The following is a 9,255-nucleotide window of genomic DNA, read 5'->3' as shown; positions in this document are numbered from 1 at the left end:
TCAGCAGAGTGGTTTTGTTTTGTTGGGTTTTATTTTTTGCCCCCTTTTCTAAGCCATAAGACAAAGTCATAAGGAAAGCTTCACAATCTAATCAAAACAGTTTATATCTAAACTGAAGGGGATGGGTATGTTAAACCTCAGGTGGCAGACCTCTCCTGTCTCCTTGCTATTAAGTGATCTGTTTCTGTCCATGAGAAGGATAAGATGTAGAAATATGGTTTAGCTTTACCTCTGTGATCCAAGACATAGGTAGACACAGCAGGCCTTTGTGTAAGGAGTGTTCCTTGGCTTCTTCCAGACGACCTGGGACTTCAGATACAGTAGCTCCTTTCAAAGGCTTCCATCAGACTGCAGCAGACAGCTGCAGGAGGGTGCTTTTGAGAGAACTAGTTGATGGAAGGATGTTCATACTATAGGATAAAACTTAAGGCTTGAGAATTATCTTAAGGGAAGAAAGGCCAGAATGTAGCACGGTTCAAAACAGTTTTGTGGTTGTACCCATTTTCCCTTTTCTTTAATTTTGAATTTTTGTTAGTCCTTTCCCTTTCCTTGGAGATGACAGTTTTCTTTTGTGTTCTGACCACCCCACCAACCCCAAGCTGAGTTTTGGTTGGGAAATCGTTGTAAGAACAGTTATTTATGCTCCAGCAAAAATTTTGATCTTTTTCATCTTCTATGAATATTTGCTTCTACTTAATCCATATTTAAAATCATTCCCAAAAATTTACATTTAGAGATTCCTACTAAATATGCTGTATAATGTGGATCTCAACAGACTAGGGGTAAGTGAAAACTTGTGACCGATCATGGAAACAATACCAAATTCAAACTCTTTTTAAATTCAGGGTGCAGCGATTAGGACAGTACCTAGGGTGAGAGCTGTTTGGAGCATGGCGTCAGTGTGTTCCTTTCTCCCAGATGTAACAGACTCTTTCTTGGTTCACCAGCAACTGCACTGCAAAGATGTCTTGGGAAAGATGAAAATATGGTGTGAAGATTTTCTCAGTCGGATGCTTATGAAGATTTTAAACAAAGGTAAACACACACTCATTGTAGGTCCCCATCGTCTGCAGCAGTTTCTTCTGTCTTCCTCCCTTCTAGAGTGTTAGGCATGCATAGTTTGTTTGCTTGATATTCTCCAGACTAGAAATCAATGTGTTTGGGTGGTGTTGAGATATATGATGACAGAGTTCCATTATTACTTTCCCTTAAATCCAGCATTTATGTAGCTGTAATGCCCCTAAATCTCTATTAAAGGGTAATAGACCCACACAGGGAAGAAAAACATACCGAGCAAAGATATGGAGCCTGAATTGAATCCCCAAAATATGTATACTTAATGGTAGCTGCCACCCAAGCAAGCTGTTGATCTCTCAGCAAGCCTGAGAGAGGAGAGGATGTGACAAGTGGCTTGGCAGGAGAAGAACCTTTGCTTTCTATTTTCCAAACTGGAGATGAGTAGTTATATCTCATCCAGCCAAGCAGAGTGAAGTACGATTAAGTAAAGTTGCTGGATAAGAATGAAGAGGTACGTTTCTCGTGATGCAGCATCTTACTATCACGAAGAATCTTGAGAAAGATGTTCAATGTCTCTGCTTTACAGTTCTCCGGGTCAGAGTGGGACTGATGCTTGTCTTCCTGTCTCTTCCTTTCTCCTTCCGGTACAAGCCCCCCCCCCCCCCCCCCGTAATGCAGTGAACAAATCAAGTGAGGTTGTCTCATAAACTACTAGGAAAACACAAACTGAATTGTAATGCAAGCGATTGTTGCTTTTATCCTAATTATTGTTATTATCATCACAATTTTGTGAAAATCGAAGCTACTGGCAGTAAAGAGGGATATCTTTCTCCTTTTACTTCAAACAGTCCAAATTAACCATTATTTGAGTCATTTGTGTCCTGACCTTATATTGAATTGAGCACTGTGTCCTAGATCCTCTCTAAACAGAAACTCAGTGACCAGCTGAAATGCCAGGGAAGGACTGTCTGATGCCATGGGCACAGATCATACACGAGCCAATTTGGAAACACAGAAGTAACAAGGAGATGTAAAGGCTGCATTGGTTAAAAGTAAGGACAATTGATGTGGTAGTCCTCTCTGTATGCTGTGAATACCATTGGTTAATATAGGAACTGTCTTGGCCTGTGATAGGGCAAAAAAGTTGAGGAGCTAGGCAGGGAAAACTAAACTGAATGCTGGGAGAAAGAAGGTGGAGTCAGTGAGACACCACTTAGCTGCTAAAGGGGAAAAACGTGACCTACCAGCTGGAACCTTGCCAGTAGGCTATGAGCCTCATGGAAAAATATAAAATAATAGAAATGGGCTAATTTAATATGTAAGACCTTGCTAGGAATATACTATAGTGATTGTCCAAGCAGTAATTTAATTAATACAGATTCTGTGTGGTTATTTCAGGAGTCTGGACAGCTGGGAAACAAGCAGCCTCCTACGACAGACAATGAATGTGGGTATAAAGTACCTGGGACTTCTTTATAAGGCCAGGTTTTCTTAGCTCTCACATCCAGAAATTAAAGCTCAGTTTAAAGCAGAAACTTAAGCTCCTTTTGAGAAAGAGTTCATCACCCCTTAAGCCTCAATCATAACTGTATTTATATTTTCATAAATAATGATCTAAGCAAATTCATGCCAAGGTATAAATAACAATTCAACCTCTCAGTGATTGGAAAGTTACCTGTATACAACTCAAAGTAAGAAAAAGGTAAATCAAAATTTTGAGTTGTTTTCTTTTGTGAATTAATTCACATAAGTGTATTCTACAGAATAAAATTTAAACTAGTTGAATAACTTGGAAACTTTAGTCAGCACCACTATCCACACACACACAAACAGTAGACCAAAATCAACTCCACTAATTGTGATTTATAAATAAATGTTTCTTCACCTAAGAGACTCATATATTTTATCAAATTTCTGATAACTATATTAGATAGTAAGATTGCTACTAACTGCACCTGAATACAAATTTAAGAAGCAAATTATTATCTTTATTGAAAGTATATTTTATATAATATATTCTGATTATGTTTTTCCATTCTCTTAACGCCTTGAAGATCCTTCTCATTTACCTACAAATAGGAATCTAAAAATAAATAAATAAATGCAAACTAGAAAAGAAAAAAACCAAAGAAACAAAAAACAAAGCTCAAGAAACATATATAGATACAGAAATTCACTTGTTTGCAGACATAGAAATCCCATGAAAACATAAAACAAAAATCCAGAATATATATGAAAAGATTATAAGGAAAAAAATTACTGACAAACATTATGAGTCATAGAACCTCCAAGAATGCCATTGACTTCATTTTGTGTTGGTCATGTGCTGGTCGTGGCTCCCGTAAGAGTGGTTTGCCGCCCCAGGGAGACTCCATTTGGAGAAACTAATTTTTCATTTGCAATTGGTTACAAATTGGACATAGCTTTTGGGTTAGGGATGTGAACTTGTGCTCACTTACCCTCTCAGTCCTGGGACTTCATCAGGCCCAGATCTGTACAGGCCTTGTCCATCTTGCCGTGATTTCTGGGAGTTCATATTTGCCTCAGTCCTGCTGTGTTTAGAAGGCCTTGTTTCCATGGTGTCTGCCATCTCCTCTGGCTCTTGCAATCTTTCTACCTCCTCTTCTACAGGGTGCCCCAATCCCTGAGTAGAGGGAATTAAAGAAGTCATTCCACTTAGAACTGAGTGTTCCGAGTTTTTTCACTCTCTGCATATTTTCCAGCTGTGGCTCTCTATTTATTTCCATCTACTTCAGGAAGAAGTTTCTCTCATGATGGCTGAACAAGACACTGATCTATGAGTATAGTGCAGTGCTTCTCAATCTGTGGATTGTGACCCCTTTGGGGTCTAACAACCCTTTCACAGGGGTCACCTAAGGCCGTGGAAAAACACAGATGTTTACATTATGATTCACAAGAGAAATGACTGGTATCAACACAAGACATCCCAACATCAAGTTCTCTGCACAAAGGAGATTTTTGCCCAAGAGATACAAAGGGCAGAGAAAAAGACAGGAAAAAGAGGACTATGGAGAAGGAGCAGGGGAAAAAGGGAAGGGGAGAAGGATATTTGTCGCAGAGAGAGAAAGGACTACCTCTAGGTAGGGATGAGTCAGATGTGGCCACAGACAAACATGATTTATAAAGGTTTTAAAGGGGAAAACTTGTGTTAGAATGAGGTGTTTAATTTTTATTGGACATATTAATTAAGACAGGCAAAAGGGGGTTTTTGATTGCTAGACTTCAATACTTGATAGCTAGAACTTGGTAGTCAGCCTCAGGAGGAGGGAGGAGCCAGATAAGGGAATAGACATTTGTGGCTAATTTTAGGAATATAATCTAACTGCCTTTAACAAGCAAGAAGGAATAGGAGAATAACAAGGCCTATCTGAGCCATGTTTAGCAAGCTCAGGTCTATTAGAGTATCTTCAATAACAGTAGCAAAATTGCAGGTATGAATTAGCATGAAAATACTTAGGGTTGAGGGTCACCATCACATGCGAAATTATATTAAAGGGTGGCAGCATTAGCAAAGATAAGAACCACTGGTCTAGCAGAATGTCATCGTATGGCTGTGTTCCTTTAGTAGAACAGTAGCATTTGGTTTTCCCCTAGGTCCCTGGCCTATTTCATCTCAGGTTCTTGGCCAACCAAACAGTGTCACATATGGGTTTCATCTCAGAGTGTGCCTTAAATCAACTCAGATATTGCTTGGTTACTCTAACGGTCTTTGTGCCAGCATTACACCAGTGCATCTTTCAGGCAGATCACCATTGTAGGTTGAAGAGTTTTCAGCAGGCTTTGTGTTTCCCTTTCTCCTTTGGTGGTGTGCAAAGCACCTTCCAGTACCATTAACACTAGTTAGCAGGGTGCATGAAAGCTCTAGGTAGACAGGAGCTCCACTGCTCCTTGTTCAGTGAGTTGTGTGGGTATTATCTTTAGCAGTGGGGCCCTGTGGTCAGTTTTTAGAAACAATCTATGGCCTTTCTAATATTGGTCATTCCCAGTGCTGGAAACTTTATTTGGTGACAAGAGATGGACAGATGAAGCTCTGTACCACCCATTATTTGGTGATTTCATTTACATCACTTTCATATGTATGTGTGTTTCTAATTTATATATTAATCTAGTTATGTATATATATATAATATATATATTAGAAAAGTTCTATTATATTAAGTTTTAATGCTACCCCTCAAATGGCCCTTAATTTTAGCTGTCCACACTCTTTCCTTATTGTCCCTGTTTAATTATCCTATTTCAACCCCCAATCCTTCCATAAGTATCTAGTCTATTTCCCCTTCCTAGGGTGATCCAACCCTCCTCCCTGGTCCCTTACTCTATACCTAACCTCTGGTTCTATGTAGACTGAAACAAATTATTTGAAGGTAACTGGAATATCTAGGGCTGAGAAATCATAGAGTAAGAACGATGTAAGATACATATATGAAATTTGACTTGCTATGTTATTTTGAGTGCCCTGGAACCATTTTTTGTTTGTTTAAGTTTTCACTGATTTTTGCTAATGATGTCTTGCTTCCTTGTATGTTGTGCTATTTTCTGTCATATATCGCTCATTTGGGCTAGGAAACGTAGAATGCAAGTCATTTAATAAGGTATCCACCCTAAAGACTGGGAAAGCAAGGTTAAGAGGGTCCTGTTCTCTGGATTGTGTTAGGTCTCAGGTGCCTTGCTAGGTTTATGAGCCTCTATGTAAGAATCTTTAATAAGGACCTCTAGTAAACGCCTCCATAAAATCTGTATCTAAGCTTTTGATTCATTGTGATTAGAAACTATATGTGTGTGTGTGTGTGTGTGTGTGTGTGTGTGTGTGTGCGTGTGTGTGTGATGTAGACTTTCCCTCTGTATGCTGTGAATACCATTGGTTAATAAAGAAACTGCTTTGAGCCTATAGCAGAGCAGGGCAGAACAGAGGTAGATGGGGAAAACTAAACTGAATGTTGGGAGAAAGAAGCCTAAGTCAGAGAGAAGCCACGTAGCCCCACCGGAGACAGCTGCCAGAACATTATCCAGTAAGTCACACCTATGTGGCGATACACAGATCAATAGAAATGGGTTAAATTAATATGTAAGAGTTAGTCGAAAAGAAGCTAGAACTAATGAGCCAAGTAGTGATTTAATTAATACAGTTTCTGTGTGGTTATTTTGGGGCTGAGCAGCCAGGAACAAACAAGTGACCTTCATACAACATATATAGATATAGATGTAGAGGTAGAGGTAGAGAGATAGAGACAGAGACAGAGATATAGATAATATAGATATATGGCTATAGATATAGACATAGAGTCCTGGATGTCTAGAATGAATGTAAGGTCTGCTACAGCAAAAGGCAGTAACCTGTGGTATATCATGCTCTAGGTTTAAAATGTGACTTATAATCAAAAAGTTGTTGATGTACTTAAAGAACTGTTTCAACAAATAAGAATATTCTACAGAAATCCTATGTGGCCTACAAAATCTATTTGTGTTTGTTCTCTTGACATATATAAAAATCTCTTGTATATCCCTGCCAGAACACTCTGTGACTGAGCCCTTCTTAAAATCTAAAGTATGTTTTAAAAGAAGCCTTTAAATCATTCTCGAGAAATTATTAATAAGCAGTCAGTATAAGTTATTAAGCAAACCAGTATCACCACGAGATTTAATGAAATGTTCCCTGTACATTTTATATTTTAAAATTAAACTTTATGGGATATAAATTTACACATTAATAAAACTCCCTTTGAGTTATAGGTCATGGAGGCCCCAGAGACATCCAAAACAACACAGGCCATGGGCATTGCTCTTGGTTCCCTACTGTGACTAGATGATGATATTCTATTACTGAAGACACCTCTCACTTCGGATGTAGGATAGAGAAATCCACATTTCACTAGCCAGAAAATCTCTTTCTTTGCTGACTAGCTACCACAGTTCTAGAAAGTGTTATGTAAGTTCCTGGGTAAGAAAATCATCAATGATATTATCTCATGCTGTATCTCACACCCAAGAAGAATGACCCCAATGGAAAGATGTTCTCACCCTTTCTATGGTGGGATGGTGGTTATTGAGGTAACTATCTACTTTCTGGATGGAAATAGGGTTTATTCCACAGTATAGATTTCATGTGTGGTACTGTAAACCTGATCAAAATTCCAAGACCAGAAGATCACAGGTTCTAGGGAGTAACCTACTGTTGTTATCTGGTAAATGTTTGTTTACAACCATAGATTTGTGCTGTTCTCAACTTTGGTTGGAGAAGCTTTTTTCAGCAGTGGGTGATGGTTAATATAGAGGCCCCTAACCGGTCAAAATCATGAGTACAAATAATGCTGAGTGCTCAGCTGTAGATAGGTCATCTATGTAAACCTCTCACCATCCAAGACACAAAAGATGCAGAAGGTGGATGGTAGTAGGGCTGTGACATGCCAACTTCTGCAGATTGGAAGGCTGCTTGAATGTATCCATTCACGGAAGCTGTGGTTTCCCTCAGAGAATCTCTACAGGAACAAGCCAGCTAATCTTCCTGCATGGACTTGGGAGGGGTCCCTGAGGCTCCACCCCTCCTGGAGAAACTGTTAACAACTGGTAGCTGCTGGATGAAGAAGAGCCATTCTTGGGAAATGGCTGCTGGTAGGTTGCTTATGCCTCAGAGGATGGCCACATATTCAAGTGCCTGTAGTCTAAACTTATTGAACTTGGGGTTATTAATAATAATATAGAAAAGAGAAGACATGAATTTTGGAAGGATGGGATAGGGGGCTATAGGAGGATTTGGAGGGAGGTAGTAGCAGACAGAAATGAAAAGTATACTTCATATAATCATCTGAAACTTTAAAAGCATGGGATATTTTTAAAATACTAAAAATTAGGATTGATAAAGTTGTTCTAAAATGTTCAGGAAATAAGAGCAACAATCAACCTCTTGAACTTAGAAACAAACAGCTCACTGAGTGAAGGGGTAGCCTACAGAATGGAAGAAAATCCTTGCCAGCAAAGTCTGAGTGAGGATTAAAATCTAGGACATAAAAGAAAACTCCGAAAGAAAAGAAAAAAAAAACAAGAAGTCAAACCACAAACTTGATATTAAGATAATTAACCGGCAGTTCTCAAAAGGCAAAATAAAAATGACAAACTATAAAACGTGGTCGCTACATAGACTACAACATGGCTTGGTGGATAGAGGTGTTTGCTGACTAGCCTGACAAACTGAGCTCAATTCCTAGGACCTACATGGTGGGAAGAGAAAACTGACTCCTACAAGTTGCCCTCTGACCTCTACCTTGGCAAGTACACTCATACATTATATAGAAGTAAAAATGTTTTTTCTTATAGTGTTTAGCATCTTTTGCAATCACAGAAATGTGAATTTAAACAGCTTTGAGATTCCAACTCACCCTAGAAAACTAATGAGAATAAATGCTAGTGAGGATGTGCAGAGGGGGAAAGGAATTTTTATTCGCTATTGCAGTGTAAACTAGTGAAACCACTCTGGAAATCTGTGCAGAGGATCCTAAGAAATTGAAAAAGGAGCTGAGATATGGCCAACTTGACTACTTCGACCATTCCTGGGAGTACACTCAAAGGACCTACCACAGTGATACTGCACATCTGTGTGTGTGCAGTAGGGAAATGAAATATGCCTACATGTCTGTGGATAGATTAATCAATAATAAAAATATGGTACATATACACAATGCAATTTTATTTAGCCATTAAAGAACTTTTTTGAAAAATCAGTTGGAACTGAAATATATATGATATTAAGTGAAGTATCCAGGTTCAGAAATACGACACCTATACACTCCCTCTCACTCATGGATCTGAGCTTCTAATATTATGTTTACATGACAGTGAAAGGGTATAGAGTTGGAGCCCAGGAAGCAGGGAGGAAGGATGTGTTAAAGAAAAGGGTAGGGAATGTAGTAAAACAGGTATGATATATATAAGTAAAGAAAAATCCTGGGATGGGTAGGTGGGGATGAGGGGCAGAGAGACAGGGAAGAAATGAGGTGAGGGGAGAGAGAATTATTTTTATTTCTGCATCCCTCCTGTCTGAGAAATTGGGGCCTCAACCAATGTGACTTTACCTTGGAGTCTTGGAATAGGTTGTTGGATAGAGCTGCCTCCTCTGAATCTTAAAACATTTTTAAGTCATAGTTGGCAAAAAGACACAGTACCAAGGGCTTTACTGCCTTATCCAACTAAGTATAAGCATTATTCACACAGCACTTCCGC

The sequence above is a fragment of the Microtus oregoni genome, unplaced genomic scaffold, assembly GCF_018167655.1.
Source record: "Microtus oregoni isolate MIOR12 unplaced genomic scaffold, Mior012 000023F_ref0000262, whole genome shotgun sequence".
NCBI classification, from domain to species: Eukaryota; Metazoa; Chordata; class Mammalia; order Rodentia; family Cricetidae; genus Microtus; species Microtus oregoni.
The sequence above is the reverse complement of the archived record's forward strand: the minus strand, read 5'-3'. Positions refer to the sequence as shown.